The sequence below is a fragment of the Entelurus aequoreus genome, linkage group LG01 (genome assembly GCF_033978785.1).
Source record: "Entelurus aequoreus isolate RoL-2023_Sb linkage group LG01, RoL_Eaeq_v1.1, whole genome shotgun sequence".
Taxonomy (NCBI): Eukaryota; Metazoa; Chordata; class Actinopteri; order Syngnathiformes; family Syngnathidae; genus Entelurus; species Entelurus aequoreus.
In genome coordinates, this window is record NC_084731.1 from 78,910,977 (window position 1) to 78,929,559 (window position 18,583).

The following is an 18,583-nucleotide window of genomic DNA, read 5'->3' on the forward strand; positions in this document are numbered from 1 at the left end:
CTGGTGAATCAAAGAATTTCTTCCATCAAGCACATCAACGTAATTACAGCTCGAGAGTTACGTAGCACTCGTTGTGCAACTTTCTAGAAACAATTATGTTGTTCAGAAGTGCGGCTATGATAACACGATAGGGAAGGGAAATTAGAGAGAAACTTAGGCGAGGAAGTGTCTTTAATGTAAGCAATAAGCCAAGAGACTGCTTTGTCCTCTTTTGGACCACAACAAGTGAAGTATTCACTTGTGCCTTCAGCAGCAGGATTTTACCTTTACAAAGTAACGATATCTATATGTGTATATAGATATATGCATATGCACACACATATAAACATATATACATATTTGTAATAACATAATCCATCCATCCATCCATCCATCCATCCATCCATCCATCTTCTTCCGCTTATCCGAGGTAGGGTCGCGGGGGCAGCAGCCTAAGCAGGGAAGCCCAGACTTTCCTCTCCCCAGCCACTTCGTCCAGCTCCTCCCGGGGGATCCCGAGGCGTTCCCAGGCCAGCCGGGAGACATAGTCTTCCCAACGTGTCCTGGGTCTTCCCCAGGACGTGCCCTAAACACCTCCCGAGGGAGGCGTTCGGGTGGCATCCTGACCAGATGCCCGAACCACCTCATCTGGCTCCTCTCGATGTGGAGGAGCAGTGGCTTTACTTTGAGCTCCTCCCGGATAGCAGAGCTTCTCACCCTATCTCTAAGGGAGAGCCCCGCCACCCAGCGGAGGAAACTCATTTCGGCCGCCTGTACCCGTGATCTTGTCCTTTCGGTCATGACCCAAAGCTCATGACCATAGGTGAGGATGGGAACGTAGATCGACCGGTAAATTGAGAGCTTTGCCTTCCGGCTCAGCTCCTTCTTCACCACAACGGACCGATACAGCGTCCGCATTACTGAAGACGCCGCACCGATCCGCCTGTCGATCTCACGATCCACTTTTCCCTCACTCGTGAACAAGACTCCTAGGTACTTGAACTCCTCCACTTGGGGCAGGGTCTCCTCCCCAACCCGGAGATGGCACTCCACCCTTTTCCGGGCAAGAACCATGGACTCGGACTTGGAGGTGCTGATTCTCATCCCAGTCGCTTCACACTCGGCTGCGAACCGATCCAGTGAGAGCTGAAGATCCTGGCCAGATAAAGCCATCAGGACCACATCATCTGCAAAAAGCAGAGACCTAATCCTGCAGCCACCAAACCAGATCCCCTCAACGCCTTGACTGCGCCTAGAAATTCTGTCCATAAAAGTTATGAACAGAATCTGTGACAAAGGGCAGCCTTGGCGGAGTCCAACCCTCACTGGAAACGTGTCCGACTTACTGCCGGCAATGCGGACCAAGCTCTGACACTGATTGTACAGGGAGCGGACAGCCACAATCAGACAGTCCGATACCCCATACTCTCTGAGCACTCCCCACAGGACCTCCCGAGGGACACGGTCGAATGCCTTCTCCAAGTCCACAAAGCACATGTAGACTGGTTGGGCAAACTCCCATGCACCCTCAAGGACCCTGCCGAGAGTATAGAGCTGGTGCACAGTTCCACGACCAGGACGAAAACCACACTGTTCCTCCTGAATCCGAGGTTCGACTATCCGGCGTAGCCTCCTCTCCAGTACACCCGAATAGACCTTACCGGGAAGGCTGAGGAGTGTGATCCCACGATAGTTGGAACACACCCTCCGGTTCCCCTTCTTAAAGAGAGGAACCACCACCCCGGTCTGCCAATCCAGAGGTACCGCCCCTGATGTCCACGCGATGCTGCAGAGTTTTGTCAACCAAGACAGCCCCACAGCATCCAGAGCCTTAAGGAACTCCGGGCGGGTCTCATCCACCCCCGGGGCCTTGCCACAGAGGAGCTTTTTAACTACCTCAGCAACCTCAGCCCCAGAAATAGGAGAGCCCACCACAGATTCCCCAGGCACTGCTTCCTCATAGGAAGACGTGTCGGTGGGATTGAGGAGGTCTTCGAAGTATTCCCTCCACCGATCCACAACATCCGCAGTCGAGGTCAGCAGAACACCATCCGCACCATACACGGTGTTGACAGTGCACTGCTTCCCCTTCCTGAGGCGGCGGATGGTGGTCCAGAATCGCTTCGAAGCCGTCCGGAAGTCGTTTTCCATGGCCTCGCCGAACTCCTCCCATGTCCGAGTTTTTGCCTCCGCGACCGCTGAAGCCGCACACCGCTTGGCCTGTCGGTACCTGTCTGCTGCCTCCGGAGTCCCATGAGCCAAAAGAACCCGATAGGACTCCTTCTTCAGCTTGACGGCATCCCTTACCGCCGGTGTCCACCAACGGGTTCTAGAATTACCGCCACAACAGGCACCAACTACCTTGCGGCCACAGCTCCAATCAGCCGCCTCGACAATAGAGGTGCGGAACATGGTCCACTCGGACTCAATGTCCAGCACCTCCCCCGTGACATGTTCAAAGTTCTTCCGGAGGTGGGAATTGAAACTCTCTCTGACAGGAGACTCTGCCAGACGTTCCCAGCAGACCCTCACAATGCGTTTGGGCCTGCCAGGTCTGTCCGGCATCCTCCCCCACCATCGCAGCCAACTCACCACCAGGTGGTGATCGGTAGAAAGCTCCGCCCCTCTCTTCACCCGAGTGTCCAAAACATGAGGCCGCAAATCCGATGACACAACTACAAAGTCGATCATGGAACTGCGGCCTAGGGTGTCCTGGTGCCAAGTGCACATATGGACACCCTTATGCTTGAACATGGTGTTTGTTATGGACAATCTGTGACGAGCACAAAAGTCCAATAACAAAACACCACTCGGGTTCAGATCCGAGCGGCCATTCTTCCCAATCACACCTCTCCAGGTTTCACTGTCGTTGCCAACATGAGCGTTGAAGTCCCCCAGTAGGACAAGGGAATCACCCGGGGGAGCACTTTCCAGTACTCCCTCGAGTGTATCCAAAAAGGGTGGGTACTCTGAACTGCTGTTTGGTGCATAAGCACAAACAACAGTCAGGACCCGTCCCCCCACCCGAAGGCGGAGGGAGGCTACCCTCTCGTCCACCGAGTTGAACTCCAACGTGCAGGCTCTGAGTCGGGGGGCAACGAGAATTGCTACCCCAGCTCGTCGCCTCTCACTGCGTGCAACGCCAGAGTGGAAGAGAGTCCAGCCCCTCTCGAGAGAACTGGTTCCAGAGCCCTTGCTGTGCGTCGAGGTGAGTCCGACTATATCCAGCCGGAACTTCTCTACCTCGCGCACAAGCTCAGGCTCCTTCCCCCCCAGCGAGGTGACGTTCCAACGCCCAAGAGCTAGCTTATGTAGCCGAGGATCGGACCGCCAAGTGCCCTGTCTTCGGCTGCCGCCCAGCTCACAATGCACCCGACCTCTATGGCCCCTCCCATGAGTGGTGAGCCCATTGGAGGGGGGACCCACGTTGCCTCTTCGGGCTGTGCCCGGCCGGGCCCCATGGGGAAAGGCCCGGCCACCAGGCGCTCGCCATCGTGATAACATAATATTATAATAATATTATGTTATCAGCAGATTATTTGTATATTATACGAAAGCGCCCGGCCAAATTTCTTTGTGGGCTCGTGCCGTCTCGCAGGCCAAATTGAAGATGCCGGTGGGCCCCACTTGGCCCACGGGCCTTAGTTTGGACACCCCTGCTTTCAATGATGTGTTTTGTTATTTTTGGGGGTATTACAGAGAGTTTCATGGGTTTTTTTTTTGATCAATCTTTCATAATGATTGGACTTAAAGGCCTACTGAAACCCACTACTGCCGACCACGCAGTCTGATAGTTTATATATCAATGATGAAATCTTAACATTGCAACACATGCCAATACGGCCGGGTTAACTTATAAAGTGCAATTTTAAATTTCCCGGGAAACTTCCGGTTGAAAACGTCTATGTATGATGACGTTTGCGCGTGACGTCAATGGTTGAAGCGGAAGTATTCGGGCACATTGTATCTCAATGCAAACAGCTCTGTTTTCATCGCAAAATTCCACAGTATTCTGGACATCTGTGTTGGTGAATCTTTTGCAATTTGTTTAATGAACAATGAAGACTGCAAAGAAGAAAGTTGTAGGTGGGATCGGTGTATTAGCGGCTGGCTGCAGCAACACAACCAGGAGGACTTTGAGTCGGATAGCAGACGCGCTATCCGACGCTAGCCGCCGACTGCATCAATGATCGGGTGAAGTCCTTCGTCGCTCCGTCGATCGCTGGAACGCAGGTGAGCACGGGTGTTGATGAGCAGATGAGGGCTGGCGTAGTTGGATAGCTAATGTTTTTAGCATAGCTCTGTCGAGGTCCCGTAGCTAAGTTAGCTTCAATGGTGTCATTAGCAACAGCATTGCTAGGGTTCGCCAGGTGGTACAGCATTAACCGTGTAGTTACATGTCCATGGTTTGGTAGTATTGTTGATCTTCTGTCTATCCTTCCAGTCAGGGGCTTATTTATTTTGTTTCTATCTGCATTTAAGCACGATGCTATCACGTTAGCTCCGTAGCTAAAGTGCTTCGCCGATGTATTGTCGTGGAGATAAAAGTCACTGTGAATGTCCATTTCGCGTTCTCGACTCTCATTTTCAAGAGGATATAGTATCCGAGGTGGTTTAAAATACAAATCCGTGATCCACAATAGAAAAAGGAGAAAGTGTGGAATCCAATGAGCCAGCTTGTACCTAAGTTACGGTCAGAGCAAAAAAAGATACACCCTGCACTGCACTCTAGTCCTTCACTCTCACGTTCCTCATCCACGAATCTTTCATCCTGGCTCAAATTAATGGGGTAATCGTCGCTTTCTCGGTCCGAATCGCTCTCGCTGCTGGTGTAAACAATGGGGAAATGTGAGGAGCCTTTCAACCTGTGACGTCACGCTACTTCCGGTACAGGCAAGGCTTTTTTTATCAGCGACCAAAAGTTGAGAACTTTATCGTCGATGTTCTCTACTAAATCCTTTCAGCAAAAATATGGCAATATCGCGAAATGATCAAGTATGACACATAGAATGGATCTGCTATCCCCGTTTAAATAAGAACATTTCATTTCAGTAGGCCTTTAACACAGATGTATGGTCACCACACACAATTTAACGTGCTAAGATTCAGCCTAATATAAGCGGCTGGTTCCTGTCCGGTATCATATTCACATTTGAATCGATACGGTACCAATTCCTGGTACCTGGGAATCAATACAGGTACTCATTTTTTGGTACTTTATTGTGTGTTCATTTTAGGGCTGGGCGACAAAACAATATCAATATATTTTGTGATAGACGCGTAATTGATATCAATAAAAAATGCGTTCAATAAAACGTTTGATAATTATTTTTTTTCTTCGTTAGAAAAAAAACTTGAAGTTGCGAAGCAAGGTTGGTTGCATGAACAAAGGCACTCGCTTTCTGGTGATAGTTGATCACTGATCAGTGGGAGTTACTCGCTAACAGCCAATCAGGTGACAGTATGGAGTTACGTTGCGCCATCTTGTCATCTCACAGTTGATTCTTTGCATGGAGTGAGAAGAGAAAGTCAAAATGAAGGAATTGTGGATATAACAGAAAAAGTAACTTCGGCAGTTTTTGGGATTTAAAAAAAAAAAAAAAGGACCGTAGTCAGACCACTGTGGTCTGTAAATGTTGCAAGGCGTTAGTCCCCACCAAGACCGCTTGGGGTGTGCATATCTACCCTAAATGGTGATCTGATATGCATCGAGATACACGTGTTACGATCAGGGTTCACTAACAATACTTTTTATGACATTACCATTCGATGCCATTCGACACAATTAAATTCGATGCAGATGGAAGCATGGTGAAAAAATTAAATGGATCATGTCGGAACAATGTTTATTCTTTAAATTAACATAGACAAAACAGGCGGTTGCTGCATTATTTATGAACAAATAGTAAAAGTATCAACTTCAAGGCATTGCAATCCGTAAAGTTTAAGAAAAGAAGACACTTTTGGAAAGCTACCAGGCATTTGCTGTTGTTGGCTCAGGTAGCAACAATTAAATCCAGAGAAGTCGAGGTGTTATAACAGCGCAGTAACACAAGTGCAAGATACAATTCAGTAGGGGTGTGGGAAAAAATCAATTTGAATCGCGATTCCCACGTTGTGCGATTTAGAATTGATTGTCATTTATAAAAAATCGATTTTATTTTATTTTGTATTTATTTATTTTATTCATATTTTTTATTTATTTTATTTTTTTATTTTTTTAATTAATCAATCCAACAAAACAATACACAGCAATACCATAACAATGCAATCCAATTCCAAAACCAAACCCCACCCAGCAACACTCAGAACTGCAATAAACAGAGCAATTGAGAGGAGACACAAACACGACAGAACAAACCAAAAGTAGTGAAACAAAAATGAATATTATCAACAACGGTATCAATATTAGTTACAAATTCAACATAGCAGTGATTAAAAATCCCTCATTGACATTATCATTAGACATTTATAAAAAAAATTAAAAATGAACAATACACAGTGGCTTACACTTGCATCGCATCTCATAAGCTTGACAACACACTGTGTCCAATATTTTCACAAAGATAAAATAAGTCATATTTTTGGTTCATTTAATAGTTAAAACAAATTTACATTATTGCAATCAGTTGATAAAACATTGTCCTTTACAATTATAAAAGCTGTTTACAAAAATCTACTACTCTGCTTGCATGTCAGCAGACTGGGGTAGATGCTGCTGAAATCCTATGTATTGAATGAATAGAGAATCCTTTTGAATCGGGAAAATATCGTTTTTGAATCGACAATCGCGTTGAATCGGAAAAAAAAATCGATATTGAATCGAATCGTGGGACACCCAAAGATTCACAGCCCTACAATTCAGTGCCACCACGTAAACTAAACTCAAACACTTTTCACGGTGCCATTCTGCTGGTTACCGTGCAGCCAGGTCTTCATCTTGAGCACATGAACGACGTAGTAGATGCCGTGATTACCTCGCAGAGTTGTGGCTAAGAGTCTTTCAGGCTTCAAGCTCCCTCATCGCCCACTTGAGTGTCTTCATGCCGTCACAAAAGGAGGTGGGTGCTCAGATTAGCCGTGCTGCCGCGACTTTATCGCTGCTTTCCGAACAGACCATTCTTTAAAAAAAAAAAAAAGAAACATCTGAGCGTTTACCACACTTTAGATTTAAGATCCGGGGGTGCATTGTTTGTAAACTCGTTTAGTGCTGTCTGCCATGTTGCTCTGTTGCTGTCAGCCGCAAACGAGAACGTTACTCTCGTATTACGTCATCACGGAAGTCTCGCCAGATGAGAGCAGCCATGTTTTGTGGCAGATCTCCAATCAACCGATTTAACGACTTTCCAACCGGATATCGACCGATCCATACTAGATTTAGATCGATCCAGAGGCTCGCCAAACGATGTATTCATAGCTCTAAAATTCAACTCGGTTTTCGATTTTTGCTGATTAATTTTCACACCCCTACAAACCTCACCCTCTATGGCACAGCTGCAGAAAAAATAGTTCTTCTCAGGTTTGTCACACTTTGCACTATTTTCTTCTTTTTACATATTCCTTAGTTTTGCGGCTTCATTTTAGGAGGTTATTGTGAAGTGTTCAATGTGATTTTAGAATTTTGTTTACATTGAGTGTTTTCGATGCTTGTGTTGACGTTTCCTTTCTGCCTTGACACAACCAGAGGAAGGTTACATTACGTTGGCTCTGCTATTGGCATGCTACTGATTAGCATTATGGATTTGACGTCAACACCTATAAATTAGGCGACGAAAACCACAACTGAGATGCACGTTGCAATCAAACAGCTGGTGCGCACTTGCAGTGTTAACACTTTCTGGGGCGCAACAAAAACCACACCATAAACGATACATTACTGCCATCTATTGTCGTGGACTGTAATTGCAAGCACCATAATCAGTTCATTTTTAAATGTTACAATAAAAAATTAGATTTTATTATCAAAAACAATAAATATTTCTAAGCACACTCAAAAATACAGAAATTTGGTGCCGTTGAGTACCGATATCTATCTGAGGGGAGTTGGTACCGTATCGTTTTAAATGTGATCAGTACACAATAGGGTTGTATGGTATACCGGTACTAGTATAGTATTGCGATACTAATGAATCATATTCGGTACTATACCGCCTCTAAAAAGTACCAGTCCCCCCTCCCCCTCCATGACGGCGCGTCATCACGTCGTGACATTGCTGGTTTACGAGCAGAGGAGCATGTTCGGCAGCGCACAATCACAGAGTACTTACAAGCAGACACAGTGTGTAGACAGAAATGGGAGAATGGACACATTTTGGCTTAAAAACTAAAGATAAAGGTGAAGTTATAACACTGAGACGCCCTCAGGAAGAGTTGCTTTAAGACATGGCTAGCTAGTTAGCGGCTAATATCCATCCGCAGTCAGCAGTGTTTTAGCTACTTCTAAATCACTAATCCTGGTCTCCATGGCGACAAATAAAGTATGTTTCTTACAAGTATCCTCCCTGCAGGACGAGGAATATACAACAGCTCACCGGCATCACAATGTAAACAAATTCCATGGGTGGATCTACACTTGACATCCACTGTAATGATACCACGTACAGGAGCATATCTAGTCGACACTACTATGATTACATTTATATTTTTTAGCATCACAAAATCTTTGTTCGTTTTTTATTTATTTATATTATGTTTATAAACTCAGGAAATATGTCCCTGGACACATGAGGACTTTGAATATGACCAATGTATGATCCTGTAACTACTTGGTATCGGATTGATACCTAAATTTGTGGTATCATCCAAAACTAATGTAGAGTATCAAACAACAGAAGAATAAATGATTATTACATTTTAACAGAAGTGTAGATAGAACATGTTGAAAGAGAAAGTAAGCAGATATTAACAGTAAATGAACAAGTAGATTAATAATCAATTTTTACAGTTTGTCACTCATAATTTTGACAAAATAATAGAATGATAAATGACACAATATGTTACTGCATATGTCAGCAGACTAATTAAGAGCCTTTGTTTGTTTACTTACTACTAAAAGACAAGTTGTCTTGTATGTTCACTATTTTATTTAAGGACAAACTTGCAATAAGAAACATATGTTTAATGAACCCTAAGATTTTTTTGTTAAAATAAAGGCAATAATGAAATTTGTTGTGGTCCCCTTTATTTAGAAAAGTATCGAAATACATTTTGGTACTGGTACCGGTTCCAAAATATTGGTATCGGGACAACACTACTTCTACCAAAAGGTCAAACAAACCTGAGCATTGACAAATCTCCAGACTTCACCTCAGTTAGCATCTAAATAATAAACATGTGCTTTTTCTTGAGCTTTTTTGTGTTTCTTGCAATGCCAACAAAGAACTATAAAGTGATGAAAACCAGAGAACCAGAAATGCTACTTTTTACAACAACAGTAAGGAAGTACAATATTAGAAATACAATTAATAACTAGGGGGCGCTAGAGCGCAATTTTGAGTTTCGGGGTTCGTTTTTTTTTTATTAGATCGCAATTCCCGCCAGTCCTGATGTGTGTGTAAAGTTTAGTGAGTTTAGAAGTATTTTAAGGGGGTCAAATTACAGCTAAAAGAGGCAAAAATTAGTGTTTTTATGAAACTTTTGTTTTGAAGGGGTGATTGCCAACTTCCTGTTGATTTTTGCTGAAGGATGTCAGTGTATGAAATCTAGGTCTAAGTCAGACCTACATAGAGGTTTTTGTTTCATGTCTCTACGACATTCGTAACGGAAGTTACAAGCAGTTTTGTCTGTGTTTTTTCCTAGGGGGCGCTGGAGCGCAATTTTGAGTTTTGGGGCTAGGTTTTTTATTAGATAGCAATTTTCGCAGGTCTTGATGTGTGTGTCAAATATGGTTAATTGGGTCAAATTTCAGCTCAAAGAGGCGGCGGGAGAAAAAAGAAAGAATAATAAAACGTTACAATAACAATAATTCTGTTCCATTGTGTAAAAGGACTCCCGTTGGGATTCCTTTTACACAATGGGCCGTGCGGGCCCTAAATATCAATAACAGACACATACTACCATAAAGTCCGGACTATATTGAAATACATTTTTGGTACCGGTACCAAAATATTGGTATGGGGACAACCCTGGTACACAGTGGAAGTGACGTTACAGTTGTGAAAAGTTATTGATGATTGTTTTCTGGGGGAAAATGGTTGAGTTTGTGTCTTTTTCTTCAAATAGCTTTTTCTTGAGCTTTTTTGTGTTTCTTGCAATGCCAACACAGAACTATAAAGTGATGAAAACCAGAGAACCAGAAATGCTACTTTTTACAACAGCAGTAAGGAAGTACAATATTAGAAATACAATTAATAACTAGGGGGCGCTAGAGCGCAATTTTGAGTTTCGGGGTTCTGTTTTTTTATTAGATCGCAATTCCCGCCAGTCCTGATGTGTGTGTAAAGTTTAGTGAGTTTAGAAGTATTTTAAGGGGGTCAAATTACAGCTAAAAGAGGCAAAAATTAGTGTTTTTATGAAACTTTTGTTTTGAAGGGGTGATTGCCAACTTCCTGTTGATTTTTGCTGAAGGATGTCAGTGTATGAAATCTAGGTCTAAGTCAGACCTACATGGAGGTTTTTGTTTCATGTCTCTACGACATTCGTAACGGAAGTTACAAGCAGTTTTGTCTGTGTTTTTTCCTAGGGGGCGCTAGAGCGCAATTTTGAGTTTTGGGGCTAGGTTTTTTATTAGATAGCAATTTTCGCAGGTCTTGATGTGTGTGTCAAATATGGTTAATTGGGTCAAATTTCAGCTCAAAGAGGCGGCGGAAGAAAAAAGAAAGAATAATAAAACGTTACAATAACAATAATTCTGTCCCATTGTGTAAAAGGACTCCCGTTGGGATTCTTTTACACAATGGGCCGTGCGGGCCCTAAATATCAATAACAGACACATACTACCATAAAGTCCGGACTATATTGAAATACATTTTTGGTACCGGTACCAAAATATTGATATGGGGACAACCCTGGTACACAGTGGAAGTGACGTTACAGTTGTGAAAAGTTATTGATGATTGTTTTCTGGGGGAAAATGGTTGAGTTTGTGTCTTTTTCTTCAAATAGCTTTTTCTTGAGCTTTTTTGTGTTTCTTGCAATGCCAACACAGAACTATAAAGTGATGAAAACCAGAGAACCAGAAATGCTACTTTTTACAACAACAGTAAGGAAGTGCAATATTAGAAATACAATTAATAACTAGGGGGCGCTAGAGCGCAATTTTGAGTTTCGGGGTTCGTTTTTTTTATTAGATCGCAATTCCCGCCAGTCCTGATGTGTGTGTAAAGTTTAGTGAGTTTAGAAGTATTTTAAGGGGGTCAAATTACAGCTAAAAGAGGCAAAAATTAGTGTTTTTATGAAACTTTTGTTTTGAAGGGGTGATTGCCAACTTCCTGTTGATTTTTGCTGAAGGATGTCAGTGTATGAAATCTAGGTCTAAGTCAGACCTACATAGAGGTTTTCGTTTCATGTCTCTACGACATTCGTAACGGAAGTTACAAGCAGTTTTGTCTGTGTTTTTTCCTAGGGGGCGCTAGAGCGCAATTTTGAGTTTTGGGGCTAGGTTTTTTATTAGATAGCAATTTTCGCAGGTCTTGATGTGTGTGTCAAATATGGTTAATTGGGTCAAATTTCAGCTCAAAGAGGCGGCGGAAGAAAAAAGAAAGAATAATAAAACGTTACAATAACAATAATTCTGTCCCATTGTGTAAAAGGACTCCCGTTGGGATTCCTTTTACACAATGGGCCGTGCGGGCCCTAAATATCAATAACAGACACATACTACCATAAAGTCCGGACTATATTGAAATACATTTTTGGTACCGGTACCAAAATATTGATATGGGGACAACCCTGGTACACAGTGGAAGTGACGTTACAGTTGTGAAAAGTTATTGATGATTGTTTTCTGGGGGAAAATGGTTGAGTTTGTGTCTTTTTCTTCAAATAGCTTTTTCTTGAGCTTTTTTGTGTTTCTTGCAATGCCAACACAGAACTATAAAGTGATGAAAACCAGAGAACCAGAAATGCTACTTTTTACAACAACAGTAAGGAAGTACAATATTAGAAATACAATTAATAACTAGGGGGCGCTAGAGCGCAATTTTGAGTTTCGGGGTTCGGTTTTTTATTAGATCGCAATTCCCGCCAGTCCTGATGTGTGTGTAAAGTTTAGTGAGTTTAGAAGTATTTTAAGGGGGTCAAATTACAGCTAAAAGAGGCAAAAATTAGTGTTTTTATGAAACTTTTGTTTTGAAGGGGTGATTGCCAACTTCCTGTTGATTTTTGCTGAAGGATGTCAGTGTATGAAATCTAGGTCTAAGTCAGACCTACATAGAGGTTTTTGTTTCATGTCTCTACGACATTCGTAACGGAAGTTACAAGCAGTTTTGTCTGTGTTTTTTCCTAGGGGGCGCTGGAGCGCAATTTTGAGTTTTGGGGCTAGGTTTTTTATTAGATAGCAATTTTCGCAGGTCTTGATGTGTGTGTCAAATATGGTTAATTGGGTCAAATTTCAGCTCAAAGATGCGGCGGAAGAAAAAAGAAAGAATAATAAAACGTTACAATAACAATAGGGTCCTTCTGTCCCATTGTGTAAAACAGACCTGGGCATTCTGCGGCCCGCGGGCCGCATCCGGCCCTTTGTGCGTCCCTGTCCGGCCCGCGTGAGGCCAATTATAAATTACAAAATAAATTTTAAAAAGTATCTATGTCGAGTGTGCAATACAACGGTGCTGCTTTTGTTTTGAAAATCGTTATTTGTATTACTTCCGTGTGGACGTATGCGTGATTGTGAGTGAATGTGAACAGCTGCAATCATTAATTACAAAATAAAGTTGAAAAAACATCTATGTCCTGCGCGCAATACAACTGTGCTGCTTTTATTTTGAAAAGTATTATTTATGGGCGTGTGTCCGTGTGTAACCTGCGAGTGAAGGTGCACATGCAGCGACAAGTGATGCACGGTTTACACCCGAGACGCCAAAAAGAGAAAAGTTGATGAGGAATGCCGTGTTTTCAACAACACATGAACTGCACGCAACAACACATGAACTGCAAAGCAACGTCCCCTCACCTAAGGTGCGTGCCTGCGCAATTGCGCACTGCTCAAACGTCCGCTGCGCGCAGCAAGTATATGCCGCGCACCAAATCAAATCCCATCTGAATTCTAAACAAAATAAACATATTTATTCTATGGAATTTTGCAATGCAACTTTGAGTGACAGTGACAACAAGCCGCCCTAACGGTGTTCGTCAACACCGTTCAATTGAACACCGTTCAATTATTGTAACGTCTATCGAGATGCTTCGAGGACAGGAATTATATCGATCACTTTATTGAACAAAACTGTTTATATTCGGACATAACCACACCAAAAACATGAGTAAAACAATTCTATCTCGAAAAACTAGTCATTTTCTGCCGTACAAACCAGGCCAAAACCAACTTGTCATCTGTCACCAACACGCATAGCACTAAACCACTGGTGCGTTTAAGGCCACACAAAAAGTCGGACAACTCAAACACCACACAAAGTTACACTATGACTCCTCAGTCATACGTGTGCTTATTTTACTGTCATTTATTATTAATGTTAATTTATATATATTAGTCATGGAATGCTGTTACACACACTATGTTGAAGTATTACTATTATTATTATTATTATTATTATTATTATTTATCTTACGGTATATATCAAAAATAATATTGAGCAAAATTTAATTGAAATATTGTCGATGTGGCCCTCCAGCAGTGCTCGGGTAGCTCATGCGGCCCCCGGTAAAAATTAATTGCCCACCCCTGGTGTAAAAGGACTCCCGTTGGGATTCCTTTTACAATGGGCCGTGCGGGCCCTAAATATCAATAACAGACACATACTACCATAAAGTCCGGACTATATTGAAATACATTTTTGGTACCGGTACCAAAATATTGGTATGGGGACAACCCTGGTACACAGTGGAAGTGACGTTACAGTTGTGAAAAGTTATTGATGATTGTTTTCTGGGGGAAAATGGTTGAGTTTGTGTCTTTTTCTTCAAATAATTCATAATTCAATTCTAATTTGCATCCTTTCCCCTCGGTTACTCCCTTCCAACCTCGCCTGCTCCCATAATCCACTTTGGCCTTTTCAGCCGAGGAGCGCGTTCCTCCAAACCCAATCCTGCGTGACAGGTGTGATGGAGAGGGGCCAATAAAAGCCCTCGCCGCCGCATCAGAGCGATGTTTGATTCCTGCCCGCCGTACTCGCCCATTGTCTTCCCTCTCTGCGGTCCGACATGGAGGCAGGCTCAGAGAAAGCGTGGCTTTAGTGTAGAACGCGGCGACAATAAAGGGACCCACCTCCAGTCTGCGTTGTGTTCCGGATGCTGTTGTCGGCCACAGCTGATGACGGCGTTTGTCTTTATTGTGGCATCATGTGGCGCCGCGCTGACAGGGTGATGGATGCCTTTCTGCCTCCGCCTGAACGCCGGCACCGCTCGGCGGGGTGCAGCAAAATGCTTTTCGGGCGCAGGTAATTGGTGGCAGACCATTGCTCATCAGCGCTTTAATTAATCTCATTAAAACGCGCTCTCCGGGTTTGGTCCCCGGGGGCCTCGGGAGAGATGGCCGATGACGATATTTCATCAGAAAAGGAAACCAGCAGCGTTGCGTGTAAACGACGTACCTCCCCTGTCATCGGGCGTGGTGGCCATCCAGCGGTAAAAGGATGCCTTCTCATTGCTCAGCTGGAGGTGGCTTTTGTCGAGTCCAAATTCTATTTATTCAAGATGGCTCCCTGCTCGTCTCCCAAGATGCACGGCGTGCCGTGGATTAGGAGCAAAAATTGCAATCAATTCGCCCAGCAGGAGACGAGGGGAACTAACAGATAAAGTTCTTAACATAATTCATACAATCTGCCATCTTCATGTTGTGTGCGGCGTCATGGCGTCATCTCCTTCAGGCTTGGTGGCCAAGACTTGACCATTCAACCAGTCGCTAGACCCGGGGTCAACAACCATGCGGCTCTTTAGTGCCGCCCTAGTGGCTCCCTGGAGAATTTTAAAAAAAGGATTGAAAATGGAAACATTTTTGTTGTTTTACTATGTTTTTTGTTTGAGGACAAACATGACACAAACCTGCCCAATTGTTAGAAAGCCCACTGTTTAATGTTTTTGTGTATGCTTCACTGATGAGAGTATTTGGTCAACATCGTTTTGTCCTACTAATTTCGGCGGTTCTTGAACTCACCATAGTGTGGACTGCGACGCAACAGTTTGTTTACATGTACAATCTTCCACTCTTTCTTTGTCTCAGTTTGTCCACCAAACGTTTTATACTGTGCGTGAATGCACAAAGGTGAGCTTTGTTGATGTTATTGACTTGTTGGAGTGCTAATCAGGCATATTTGCAAGCTAATCAATGCTAACATGTTATTTAGGCTAGCTGTATGTACATATTGCATCATTAGAATAGAATAGAAAGTACTTTATTGATCCCTGGGGGAAATTCAGCACCACAGTTCACTCACAATAAACAATAAACACTTAGGTATTTTTTACATGTGAATAATATACATACAGTCTATTATACATTCAAGTACATACAGTATTATGCCTCATGTGTAGGTAGATTTGAGCTCATTTAATATCCTTTACTTTTATCCTCTGTATATAATTTAGTTTTGCATGTCTCATGACACATTATCTGTATGTAATATTGGCTGCATTTCAGATAGTTGTTAGTGTGTCATGTTGTTCCAGACCACAGCAAACGTTACCCATTTTGCAAAGATTGTAATAAATCCATTAGAAGAAGACAGCGTGCCGTTTCCTTTAACTTGGACACAAACATATATACCTTTGGCATTAAAAGCCAGTAATTTCCAGGAGTTATCTCACCTTCTGAGTAGCCTCTGATTTACTAATGTTTTCTAATGTTGTAAAAATGTGTAGAATAAATATAACATTTCAACATTTCTGTCAACGAAGATTTGCTTCAGCCTGCGACACATAGTCATTTTGATAGTAGGCTATTAGAGCTTATAAATATATATACATTGATAGTAGGCTATTATAGCTAATATAGACACTTACATCATGTGTTGCCTTCATTATAACACTTATATAAGACTTTTAATGTCATTTTGATAGTAGGCTAATATAGCTAATATAGACACTTACATCATGTGTTGCTTCATTATAACACTAATACAAGACTTTTAAAGTCATTTTGATAGTAGGCTATTATAGCTAATATAGACACTCACATCATGTGTTGCCTTCATTATAACACCTATATAAGACTTTTAAAGTCATTTTGATAGTAGGCTATTATAGCTAATATAGACACTTACATCATGTGTTGCTTCATTATAACACTAATACAAGACTTTTAAAGTCATTTTGATAGTAGGCTATTATAGCTAATATAGACACTCACATCATGTGTTGTCTTCATTATAACACCTATATAAGACTTTTAAAGTCATTTTGATAGTAGGCTATTATAGCTAATATAGACACTCACATCATGTGTTGCCTTCATTATAAAACCTATATAAGACTTTTAAAGTCATTTTGATAGTAGGCTATTATAGCTAATATAGACACTTACATCATGTGTTGCTTCATTATAACACTAATACAAGACTTTTAAAGTCATTTTGATAGTAGGCTATTATAGCTAATATAGACACTTATGTCATGTGTTGCCTTCATTATAACACTTATATAAGACTTTTAAATTAATGTTGATAGTAGGCTGTTATAGCTAATAAAGACACTTACGTCATGTGTTGCCTTCATTATAATACTTATATAAGACTTTTAAAGTCTTTTTGATAGTAGGCTATTATAGCTAATATAGACACTTACGTCATGTGGTGCCTTCATTATAACACTTATATAAGACTTTTAAAATAATTTTGATAGTAGGCTATTATAACTAATATAGACACTTACGTCATGTATTGCCTTCATTATAACACTTATATTTGACTTTTAAAGTCTTTTTGATAGTAGGCTATTATAGCTAATATAGACACTTATGTCATGTGTTTCCTTCATTATAACACTTATAGAAGACTTTTAAAATAATTTTGATAGTAGGCTATTATAACTAATATCGACACTTACGTCATGTGATGCCTTCATTATAACACTTATATAAGACTTTTAAAGTATTTTTGATAGTAGGCTATTATAGCTAATATAGACACTTACGTCATGTATTGCCTTCATTATAACACTTATATTAGACTTTTAAAGTCTTTTTGATAGTAGGCTATTATAGCTAATATAGACACTTATGTCATGTGTTTCCTTCATTATAACACTTATAGAAGACTTTTAAAATAATTTTGATAGTAGGCTAATATAGCTAATATAGACACTTATGTCATGTGTTGCCCTCATTATAACACTTGTATAAGACTTTTAAAATAATTTCGGTAGTAGGCTATTATAGCTAATATAGACACTTAAGTCTGCGATGAGGTGGCGACTTGTCCAGGGTGTACCCCGCCTTCCGCCCGATTGTAGCTGAGATCGGCTCTAGCGCCCCCGCGACCCCAAAGGGAATAAGTGGATGGATGGATGGATAGACACTTACGTCATGTGTTCCCTTCATTATAACACTTATATAAGACTTTCAAATTCTTTTTGATAGTAGACTATTATAGCTAATATAGACACTTATGTCATGTGTTGCCTTCATTATAATACTTATAGAAGACTTTTAAAATAATTTTGATAGTAGGCTATTATAGCTAATATAGACACTTACGTCATGTGTTGCCTTCATTATAGGACTTATATACGGCTTTTAATTTTTTGCGACTCCAGACCGATTTTTTCTTTGTATTTTTGGTCCAACATGGCTCTTTCAACGTTTTGGGTTGCTGACCAATGTGCTACACCTTCTGGTAGACACTTGCACTTTTAAAGCCACTACTACGGAGTAGGGTTTTCCCAATACCAATATTTTGGTACCGGTACCAAAATGTATTTCGATACTTTTCAAAATAAAGGGGGACCACAAAAAATGTAATTATTGGCTTTATTTAAACAAAAAATCTTAGGGTAAATTAAGCATATGTTTATTATTGCAAGTTTGTCCTTAAATAAAATAGTGAACATACTAGACAACTTGTCTTTTAGTAGTAAGTAAACAAACAAAGGCTCCTAATTAGTCTGCTGACATATGCAGTAACATATTGTGTCATTTATCATTCTATTATTTTGTCAAAATTACGAGGGACACACTGTAAAAAGATATTATTAATCCACTTGTTCATTTACTGTGAATATCTGCTTACTTTCTCTTTTAACATGTTCTATCTACACTTCTGTTAAAATGTAATAATCACTTATTCTTCTGTTGTTTGATACTTTACATTAGTTTTGGATGATACCACAAATTTAGGTATCAATCCGATACCAAGTAGTTACAGGATCATACATTGGTCATATGCAAAGTCCTCATGTGTCCAGGGACATATTCACTAAGTTTATAAACACAAACATTTTAAAAATGAAAACAAATGTTGTGACGATAAAAAATATAGATGTAATCATAGTAGTA